We start from the raw sequence: 11,791 nt of genomic DNA, 5'->3' as shown, positions 1-11,791 counted from the left end.
CGGGCAGCCGGAGGCGGACATTCGGACGTTTCCCGGAACATGCTTGCAGGGCCCGCTATTGGTGTAAAAACTTGCCAATAACATTCGTGTAAAGTTCAGCAAGCATGTGCCATGGAAATTTCAGTCACATACTAGTGCTCAATGCCTTTGTCGTGAGAGTAAAGCAGACAATAGAATATGCAACAGGTTCAAGTTTCCTGTTGTCTGCTTTACTTTCACACACAAAGCATTGAACAGTAGTGTGCAATTAAAACTTCCATCAAAGAGGCACATATGCTAGCTGAGCTTTACACAAATGCACCATTCCTGAAAACATGCTAAGTGTATAGGCATACCAGCATGCGAGGTTGTAAAAAAAGCATTTTTTTGCTTTATTGCAAAAACTGCATGCATAAATAGTCTACACTAAAAAATATCGATGTTAAGGAATGGCATGGTAAAATACAGGCCAACTGGAGTATTAAGAATCTACTTGAATAATTTTTTTAATTATCCTTGGCCGTGACAGCTCTTCCCTTGGGGAGGTGGTGGAGGAAAAGGTATTTATTGAAACCTAATATTTCGGAATTAGCGAGGAGATGGTAGAGTTCTCTGTGGGCGGCTTCCGCAGGCCGGGATTCCAGGAGCAGTTACTATCCTGTGCATTTGCTCGATCAGCTGTTGCTGGTCTTTCATGCCTAAGATGGAAAGAGCAGGCTGGGCTCTTCCTGCAATAGAAGGGAAAATCAAGTTATCTGTGCTGAACTTTGATTACACATCTCCAAGGGCAACTGCCAGTTTCTCTCAATTGCTTTTTCCAGATGGCACTGTACGCATGCATCTCCATTCAGAACTGTCACACACTATATAGAAAGGTCATATAACTGCAGCAAAACCCATGCAGAATAACAAAAGATACAAACGTAGTTTGACCAGAACCTGGCATTCAGTATTTTAATGTTTTATGTCGTCGTTTTGAACATGCCACTCTGACCAAATATGGCGTGTTATGTTTGCTTATGCGCCCTCAGCAATGCCCAAGATATGGAGTGCACATGCAGAGAAACTAAGCATAAAGGATGCTGTATATGAACATAAAGCACAGCCAGAGCATTGCAGTATTACACAGGTACGCCTTGGCGGCAGAAACCTGCATTTTGAGCGGTTTAACAGGCAGATTTCTAAAGTCATTGTTCCCGCTCTGAAAAGAAGTGATCAATAATAACATCATTTAAAATTACCTTTTTGTTCTGTAAACTGCACATTTCGCTGGTTTCCATGTACCCTCTACCGAAGACATTCCCTGGGCGTGTCGGGGGTAATATCGACATCAACATCTAGGCTACAAGCGTCTAGAAAGCGTCCCCTTAGAGCAGCTGCGACGAAGTAACTTATCTGATAACATGCGAGCTGCTGCAGCAGAATAAAGATAGACATTTGACATGTGGCTAAAGCCCAATGTGGAAGCATAGCCCGCCGCAGTGATTGCGCAGTGTTCATGCTTCTACAAGAGTTAAAAGTAAAGTTATTTGTTTACCCACAGCGCTATATGTGACATTACAATAGCAAGGCTTATAGTTACACAAAACACAAAAAGCTGACAACCACAAGCTCCTGATGTATTACCGGCAGCATGCAGCATAGATGTTAGTTACTGAAATATGGTTGCATAATTCTGGCAACCAGCTGTGCATGTATGTCATGGATTTCTCAACTACGCACATTAAATTACAAAACAAAATGATGATATTTATAAATGCAGCCAGCTGTTCACAAGAAACACTAGCTTTTTATGGGGAAGGTAGTGGACGCCAAAGAAACTGCCCCTGTAAAGGCGCCTAATTTGCCCCTATGTAATATCGGGGACAAGTGTGTGGACTACACAAACTGCAATCAAAGCACATAACTTTCACATCGACCAGGAAACTCGGACCATACTTGTCGATGTGAAAGTTGAATGTTAGTTCTTTCATAAGAGAAATAAGGTCACAATTCGTTTACATCGCGATTCTAGTCCAAAATCTAGACATACTGTCCAGAGACTTTCGCCCCCGCAGTATAAGCCACCACTTGGGTAAGAGATTAGTAAAAGAAGTGTATAAAAGACATTAGTGCTGTTGGGCAGCTATAGCTATAAAAATGGTATTGACATTGGAGTACTGCCTTAAGGCGGGGCCTAGGGCATTACAAAAGCAAGAGTTAGTGTCCGCTGGTCCTCACTTGAACGAACAAAAAGAGGGGCGGGGGAAGAAATCTATCTCAACTACATGTTTTGAGTGACACCAAGCCGCAGTTAGTATTAAAGATATCACACAGTTTTGTGGAAGATTTGAGAGCGCTTTGCTGCTTTCTTACAGGATTGGACAAAATAGCTCACATCTTCAGAAAGGCACGTTATATAGAAATGAAAATAGTGAATTTACTGCATCTGGCCACAACAACTTGCACACGGAGAGGAAGATGAACTGAAAATTTTATACATCAATGTACGTATTTACAACAGGTGAAACAATGACCATGATCTATGCCGAAGAGGAAAGAGATCAAAATCTAGCTCAGAACGAGTTCTCTAGGCCGCGGGGCCGTTTCATTAACTTCGGGACTCCGCCCACATTTCTCATCCCCAATGACAACGAACTCACACATGACTGGCTAACAAACATTTTGGCATGTCTTTCCACTTTCATAAGTTCTTCACCCTCTCCCTAATACAAGCAATGCAAAAGGGACAAATTCGTTTCACAACAAACGGAATTTAGAGAATGGACCTCGAAATGATTGGCTCACTAGGTCACATGCCAAACTCTCTCCTCTAGGAAAAAAAAGAAAAAAAATTAGAACCCATCAAAACGGTGTCCCACGTGCGAAACCATTGCCCAAAGCTTGCATCCTTGGCGGCTCCTTTTACAGGGCAATTATTGCAATTATTGGCGTCCGAGTCAGCACCATTGCGGACCACATCAGAAGAGCCAACCCACATCCTCCCGCTCCGCATCATACCGTCACTGTTACACACTTGCCCTTTTTCAACGCCGCCATCTCCCACCATTGTTGACATCCAGGGTTGGAATCCTCAACGAGACCCCACTCAGCGCGCCTGCAGTGAATAATTGTCACTTTTATGGGCTCCCCAACAAGGAAGAGGGCCTTACACCCTTCAACCTGAATGTGTTTTTTCTTTGAACGATAAGCAGTTCTTCCAAAAGAGGTGCTCGTTTCAAAGCTGTGCTGCCTCCGGGTGATGGGTCCAGTCAGCGTACTAAGGACCCCTTAGTACGCTTAGTACTAAGGACCCCTTAGTTGTATACTGTTCGTAAAGCTCCTTAAATAAAAATGAGCCCCCTACATGACACAGCAACGAGAACAAACTGCCTGTCCCCGCGTCTTCGAGTGCGACAGCAAAGTCCTCGGAAGAGGGGACTTCTTTCCCTCTCTGCCTACGTTTCCGTTAAGCACTGTAGCTGCTGTAGCTGCCTCTCTGTGCGCGTCTCTCCGCCTCCTGTCCGAGGGCAAGTGGGAGACGGCCGCAGCTGGGCATTGAACAGGTGACCCAAAAAGAGCAGACTAATAATGGTGCCTAGCATACCCACCGACCCCTTACAGAAATGTGCGGAGATGTGCGAGACATCTCCGCACATTAACTAGACAGAAACAGTGCAGAGTAAACTAATAATTCAGTGTCTAGCAACACTATTAAAAGGGGATAAAGGCCACGGGGGGCTGCGATTATTAGTACCGTTTTGCCTTTAAACTACAATAACATACTTGTTGCAAGCTTAAAATCAAAGATTCACACCTGTCCCACCCACAGCAATGGAACACACATCTGACTCAAGTCTGCAGAGAAAGAGCAAGCTAGACTATTGCAGACGCACCCTTGGTTATTTTTCTGGCATTTCTGAGGGTGAAGAATCTGACTTGTCAGTAGCATGTATATGAATAAGAATCCTATGACAGTAAATGCATCAGATTTTCTGGAGTGGCTTTTCTTTGCTGACCACATATGAGGTGAGCTATAATTTATCCAACTTGGCCTAGGTTTATTCTATGAAGAACAAAGCTATAGCAGGTACACAGTCGTCCACTCAGGCTGAACATGCGAGTGCATGGCATGAACTTTTTGAGATGCCACTGCATCCATCGCAGCTGCACACCGTAGTGAAGAGGCAGACAGCGTGAAGTACCAGCCTCTAGTCCCTCTACCACCACTGGGGTCCCAAACTAGGGACCCTTTGTTTTTGTCAGGACAGGCCCCCTCAGGGTCAGCTAGTGAGTAACCTCCTGTATTTGTATCTGATGGCAATGTTTTCCACCACCACCCACAATACGCAGCTGCGCATCATAGCAGATGTGAAGCAACAGCTCCTGGTCCTTCTATGCATAAGCCACTTTGCCTTGATGCATGCCTGCGCACCATAGTAAAGAGGCAGACGACATGACGCAGCAGCTCATGGTACCTTTACACAGGAGCCCCCCATTGTACTTCGATACGCACCATAGCAAATATACAGACTACGCCACACAGCAGCTCCTGGTCCCTCTATGCATAAGCCATTTTGCCTCAATACGCACCTGCGTACCTGAGCGAAGAGGCAGACGTGAAGCTGCAGCTCCTGGGCCCTCCATGCACAAGCCACTCAGCATCAATGCACGGCTGTGCACTGTAGTAAAGAGGCGAAGGACGTTAAGCAGCAGCTCCTGGTCCCTCTACACATCAGCCATTTTGCCTCGATGCGCATCTGCACACCGTAACAAACAGCCAGATGTGACAAAGAAGCTCCTGGTTTCTCTACACATAAACCACTTTGCCTCAATGCACGTCTGCACACCGGGGCAAAGAGGCAGATGACGTGAAGCTGGAGCGGCTGGTCCCTCTACGCACAAGCCACTTAGCCTTGATGCATGGCTGTGACGGATGCATTGCTATTTTGCAAACTGCATGCCACACATTCCCATTCAAGCTAAGAGTGGACGACTGTGTAAACGTAAAATACTGGTTATTTACTTCAATGGACAATGACAAAAAGTAACATGGTGGACAATGTAAAAATAATTTGCTGCATAAAGTTTGTTGAAACCAGTTCTGCATCCTACATGTAAACAAGCTAAAACCTTAATGTCGAAGGGATGTCCTGTGTGTTTAAAATCACGCTCAAACAACTTCAACACTGACAATCATGATTCAATATTAATAATATAGATAATGATACAATACTCACTTTTAGCCATACCAAAGAAATGAGAATGCAAAGGGATGTTGCTGTTTTTCCCCCGTGGATGACAGTTTTCCATGTTCAAAGTGCTGCTTCCTGTTGGCCTACGAAATCGGCTACAGCAAATGGCATCTGAAAAATTTTTGGAAGCCTCATGCTAGTCTTCAACAAGAAAAGCATTGCCATACAGAAGCAGAACACAAATACTTTTACAACACACTAAAAGCACCCACTGCGGTGCTGTTTTTAGGATGACTAGGTAGAGGTTTTGCTGTAGCAAGCCAAATGTTAGCCTTCAATAAGGAAAGCATCCCCATACAGAAACAGAACACAAAAATTTTTACAACACATTAAAAGCATCAATTGCACAAATGCTTGTAAGATGACCAGGTACAGGTTTCTGCTATATAGCCCACATCATGTGACCAGCAGTTATCAGAAGCCTTGTATGTGAGCATGATGCCCTAGATTCAATTTATGGCTATCACTGTATTAACAAGCATGGGTTTAAAGCTACTTTAATATGATAATCTAAGAACATGGTAAGAGCTTTCAGTGCGAGACATAAGCTCAGTATCATGCACTATAAGGTGCTGCATGGCTCTAGTGTAGCTTTGGCCTTATTTCGCTGTCAATAATGCAGTGAAGTACTGAGGAGCCTTTGAATATCTGTAAGGACAAAGCAACAACAATTTTGTTGTCATCTCACTTTTGCTCAACTGGTGTTTCTTTTTTTTTTTTTTGAGCCTGCGAGTTGCATGGCCTCCCAGTATGCCTGTTTTGCATAAAAGAAGGCGTTGCAGGCACCAGAGCTCACAGCCCAACTGTATCGCGGCGGCGGTACGTCAAATTCGTGCCAGAACAGCGCAGAACAACGGGTCAAGAAAAAGACAAGTGCTGACTTTTTTTTTTCTCTCATCTCCTTGTCCGGTTGTTCTGCGCGGTTCGGTTCCACATGCATAACCAACATGCGCAAGGGGCTGTCCTGGTTTGTCAAAGCTGAAGGAGAGTACTAAACCTTTAGTTATTTAGTAGCTACAGCCGTTCCTTATCGAAACTGTAGTTGCCGTAAAGCTCGAGAGAGAAAGATCAGCGGCTGTCCATTAAAAAAAAAAACTCGCGACGTTTTCACAAGTGTAGGCATGTCGCACGATAGGCTCGAGGAGTGCAAAAGTTTTCTCGTATAGTTTTTACAACTCAGCACGTTGCGCATGGTTAACAAATTAACTCCTTCAAAGCTCGGGCAGGCACTCCTTTATCAGAGACAGAGAAGTTGCGCGGCTTACTGGCGCAGCGTCCAGTAATGCCGAGAAAGATGGCCCTCAGACTTGAGGCTGCACTTTAGTTAGTCGGCGCGGAGCCATCCTGTCAGTCTTGCCTAAAACACTCGACCGTTCGGCTGCTGTACAGAGCTGTTTCTTTACCCAAAAGCTCACCACTATCGGTGCGTCGAAAAGTTCCACTAAAGAAACAAAAGTTCGGTGAAATACTTACTTTGGAATCGGCGGGTGAACAAAGTGTGCCAGCCGCACCAAGCCACAGCAAAAACAATGCTAGCAGTGCATTACAGCCGTAGGTATTTGTAACTGCGCAGAAAATGCAGAACACGGAAACGTGAAGCCATCTTCCATGACTAAACTTCAATTTGTCAGGTGGATTGGATTGGCTCATTTCAGAATTTTTTGAGGATAGGTTCGGTTTCGTTCTTTTTGAGCTTGCTGCGTCTATTCAGCCACTGATTAAAATTTCACCGAAGCATCATGATAGAAAAATGTTTAATGGTCATTTAACTTTTAATCAAAAATTTTTGATGGAAGAATTTAACGATGAAACATGCGGAAAATAAAAAAAAAACTGTTTAATGAAAACGCTTTCTATCGCATCGATTCGCTCTGGCATCATATAATGCAGACTTGACGGCATTACTGATTTATACGCAGTTCAGACGAGCACGACGACTATAAACTATATCATAGCTGTGTAAAAGCAAGTCCAGTGGCGGACGTACGGCGGCTGTCCTCTGGGCGAACGGATTCGACCATCCGCTTTCGTACGTACGCCGGAATTCCGGCGGACGTCCGAAATCGGCCGCCGAGTTGCGGCCGAGTTCGGTTGTCCGTCGGACGTCAGTGGCCGTCTGGGACCAAGTGGATGCTCCGAACTCGGAGGCTGGTCGAAAAGTACGGAATTCCGCAAGCCGGCCTGTCAGAGGTACCCCAGCCTGCGTGGAGAAAGAAGATCCGCAACCAGGTTCGGGAAGCGGAAACAGAGAGATGGCTCAGAGAAACACAGGCGAAGTCATCTCTGGCGGTATACTCCAGTGCCAAGAATACCATCACTAAAGCAAACCTCTACGACAACACACGAGGTAGCGGGCTGCTTTGCGAGGCACGGAGCGGCGTGCTGCGCACAAGGACAATACGAGCCAAATACACCGAGGGCTTGGATACCCGGTGCCCCAGGTGCGGCGCGGCCGACGAGACCATCCAACATGTAGTGATCGAGTGCCCAGGGGCCGTATTACGGACCGATCTATAATTGAGAGCGCACTAAAACGCCCGCTCCTATTGGTCGCCGTCGCCATCTTGAAAAGTTGCGTCACGGGATGCTGCGATTGCGTCGCGGAGGCGAAAAAACAGATGACGTCGCGCACCTAATTATGCCCGTAGTTTTAGACTATTTTTGTAGAGCGCGATGAGACGGTCTAAAACGTTTTAGAGCGAGTTATAGAGCGAAAATGGCGGCGGCGTCCGCGGTGGAGTGGTGTGAGTGGTGGCTGCGGCGCTGAAGCGGCAACGCCGGCGCGAGCAACGACGAAGGGCGGTATGTGAGAATGCGTTCTACTTGTTCGGCGAGTTGTTCCGACGCCTATTTCGACTTCAAAATGCGAAAGCGGAATGGTGATGCGATGAATACGCCGATGAACTGTGATGGAGCTCGCAGTCGACCGCTCTTGACGGTGCGGCTGTCATGCGTGCTTCGATCTTTTTTTTTTTTTTGCCTCCGGAGGATTTCGTCTCCGCAGGTAGTCGGCCTCTCATAACTGATGGTGAGCAAGTGCGTGCGTCAAATGGCTGAACTCAACTACTGCAAAGTTGGCGCTGAAGGGTGGTTGGGATCCGCAGTGCGCCCAAAGCAAAAGGCGGAGGCGAAGGCGAAGGCGACATACAGTTCAAAACGAATGAAAACGAGCGAGGTTGGTAGTGTACGCTCAACCGCGTTGCTTTTCCCCGTGCTCGTTCTAACTGAAGCATTTTTGTGTGAGACGTTCGTGTGGACATAAGTTTATTTTGCCTGTGCTCCGCGATCGATCTTTCTTTTGTTTCTGTTTCCTAAAGAAAAATAAAGCCCCGATTACACTGCTTTCGATATGATTTCTCCGCGCATTTAGGACCATCACACAGTACCTTGACATCAGACGATGCGCAAAAGCCGGCACTATAGCCGTGGAATCTGCTGTTTTACTGAAAATCGCCATTTTTACGGTTTGTTTACCTCTGCCAGCGAGCCCTCGCGGCAAAAGAAGCTACCCACGAGAGCGTTTAATTGCAAAACTGTAGCTGCTTCTTGATTTTTTTATGACATTGAACTTTAAATGCGGCTTCTTGAAAATATAAAACTTTAGTTAATTTATTCACACGCTATATCTATAAAAAAGTTAGCAAACTGCTCCTTGACGTGCGAATAAACTTGTGTCCGTGAAAATAAGCGGCCCGGGGCGGCACCCTGGCGATCATTGGTTGATTCCGATTTTCGTCACGCGTTGACGTCTCGCCGAGACGTCACGGCGTCGTCATTTGACGTCACGCTCTATAACTTTAGAGCGAGAACCGTAATTCGGCCCCAGAACTGCGACCCGCCCCCACTACAACAGCTACAACACCAACGGAGGCACTTTTGACAGCACTCGGTCTACAGTCGACGTCACCACCCGAAGAGACTAGGGTAATCATGAGGGCAGTGGAGACGACAAAGCGCCGCCTCGAGGACTGGTGGCGCAATTCAGAGAAGCCTGTTAAATTTCTTCTTTCTCTCTCTTTCTTACTTCTTCGGACTATTTGACTGGACATTTAGCATAGAATTTTCTCTCACTCCTCAATTTTTTTCTACCCGTTTCTCCTGGCCTGATCCAGAACTTTGTGATCCCCCGATACAAAGGGGAATGGCCGCATCAGCATCAGAGGGCTCCTGCGAACTGTGAGGCAAATTACTAGCGCACAGAAAATAAGATCTGCCAGAACTCCAAAGAACTAGAAAGTAAACGTAATATTCGCGCTCAGGAATGAATGCAGTTTTTGTTTCTTGCGTAATGAAAAATGTGTCACATTTTTAATAATATTTTAACTTGTTTCTAACGGCCTCTCTCGGCCAGAGGTGTGAAACTCCTACACCTCCCAACGGCCACGAATTACAGACGCTAGCGCCCAACTCTCCATTATAGGATTATAGCGGGAGGGGGCGCGTAAAAAATGGACTTGACGGGGGAGGCCGTATAGCGGACTAGTCCAAAAAAACGGTGCGCTGAAGGGGGTGTCGGTAGGTTGCTTCAAGCAGCGCGGGTCGCGCGCTCGCGTGCGCCCGCGCCCAGGAGAACGCTGTGCCCGTGGATTTTCTTCCGCATCATCGTTCTGCCGCGGCGCGACCGGCGCGCGGCAGGAACAGTGTGATGGGAAGAAAAACCACAAGCATAGCGCTCTCGAGGGCGCAGGCAGCGCAGGCGCTCGAGAGCAAGGGTACCCGACCGCAGCAAGAAATAGCACAGAGAACAGCAAATATCGTTTCCCTTTTTAATTAAGTGCACGTGAAACAGAAAATGAAAAGATGCGACGAGGTATCCCTCACACACACACACACACTTTACATAGCCAACAGTTTACAGCAGTGTTCTGTGTTCTGTGCTAACATTGTAATCTTGCATGCTTGCTTTATCACTACAAAAGAACGCAGTTTGCCGGCACTGCTGTCAGCATAAGTACAGTTGATATGAAATTAAATAAATTATGCACATATTCATTCTACGCATTGCATACCATCAAAGCAATGTAGAAACGGAGCAAATACCTGCGTTCTACTTACCTAGTGGTTGGTATTTGATGCAAGTAATCACATGTCACTGTGCTATACATAACCAAAATGCATGATTAAAACTTTACACTACCCTTCCTGGAAGAACCGTCTTCTTTGAAACGCACTTACGTCTCTCCACAGCACATGAAGGTAACAAGTTCAACAACACGAACCACAGCGGATATCGCCGACTGTAATGACCAGCACAATCGCAGACGAGATAGGTCCATGGAACTGGAGCTGCACGCAGAAAGTCTCTTGTCTCACTAAGGGGCGAACAGCTAGCCAGCAGGAATGAGATGCACAGAGTAAAAGAACCGCGACGAAAAATCGCGACTTTGGCCCATAAGCCAACACGCAGAAAATTCACAGCGCTAGGCTACACAGACGGCGGTTCTAATTCAAAATGAGCGGAGTCGTAACGGTTGCAGCGGTTCACGCGAGGACGAAGAACACTGTAGACGAAGCAAGCCACGCAGCGGAATCGGCGGCGCCGTCAGTGCGAGGGGAAAATTTAGGCGCGAGGAAGAAGTCCTCCTCCCCGCTTTTTCTTTCCTCCTTTCACCCCCGCTTGGGAGAAATAGACGGCACGGAAGTGCCGCTGACTTTCCGCGGCCTGTCTCGGCCACTTACTATCCGCTGCGTAGTTGCCCAAAGCTCAGATATGGCTCAGACCAAAGCTTTTTTCATCCGCGGAATAGTTGCGTCATCGGCCCCGGTTCAACGTTCATCGTTGCGTGCTGCGTACAGAGTGGGTTATCTGTAACAAACAGTCAGTATTTCATTCTGCTGGTTGTGGTAGAGCTTTACAGCAAGGCGAAGACTGTCTGTGCTCGATGAGAAACTGATTGCCGCTGCATGTGCGCATTTCCGGACGATGGGACAATGCTGCGTCACAGCTCGGCGGCTCGGCTCGGCCTCCCAGGCACGTCGTAAAAGTGGTGGCTTGTTTTACGGATACACGTCTGCATGAGCGGCGTATCGCTGCATGTTTTAATTGAGCGGTGAAGGTGAGATTTTATTGCCCCCAAGACGCGTGTCGCATTGCTCAAAGCCTTCCGTTCCGCTCCCTTTGCTGCATGTTTTGCTTACTGCGTCGTATTACCGCACCAACGTTCGCTGAACGTGCTTTAGCTGTTATTACAGTGATGTTCCTGTCGTCAATGGGATCTTTCTCATGAACATGTTAAATGCTTAAGTTGTAAATTTGTAACCTCACATTGTTAAATGCTTAAGTTGTAAATTTGTAACCTCACATTGACTCCTTTCAGTGGCAAATGAAGCGCGAATAAAATATGGGAATCGTGAACAGGGCGAGATTTATTGGAGCGAAGCTATATCGTAGATATTTTCACTTCTCAAACGCATTAACTTCTAAATACTAGCAATCCCAATTTGAATTGCTTACCTAAGCTCTTACAGGTTGGCGTTCTAGCGCTAGCGTTAGTTATTCCGTTCCTTTGTTTTTCTTGTTCTTTGACGCTGATATGTACTTTGTTTGTTAGCAAGATCTTTTACCGTTTTATACCGCT

The 11,791-nt window shown here is 46.5% G+C and overlaps 1 long non-coding RNA gene across 1 annotated transcript; it reads right to left on the bottom strand.

The window, feature by feature from the left end:
* Positions 1 to 396: 396 nt before the first annotated feature.
* On the bottom strand, positions 397 to 6,816 carry LOC146201848 (uncharacterized). Its single transcript, XR_014701789.1, has 3 exons — positions 6,687 to 6,816; positions 5,199 to 5,324; positions 397 to 707 (listed from the first exon to the last, which is right to left on the bottom strand). It is a non-coding gene; the product is annotated as an uncharacterized LOC146201848 (long non-coding RNA).
* Between the last annotated feature and the right edge of the window lie 4,975 nt (positions 6,817 to 11,791).

This window comes from Amblyomma maculatum, chromosome 1 (genome assembly GCF_055883805.1).
Source record: "Amblyomma maculatum isolate TAMU_Amacu chromosome 1, ASM5588380v1, whole genome shotgun sequence".
Classification (NCBI taxonomy): Eukaryota; Metazoa; Arthropoda; class Arachnida; order Ixodida; family Ixodidae; genus Amblyomma; species Amblyomma maculatum.
The sequence above is the reverse complement of the archived record's forward strand: the minus strand, read 5'-3'. Positions and strand labels throughout refer to the sequence as shown.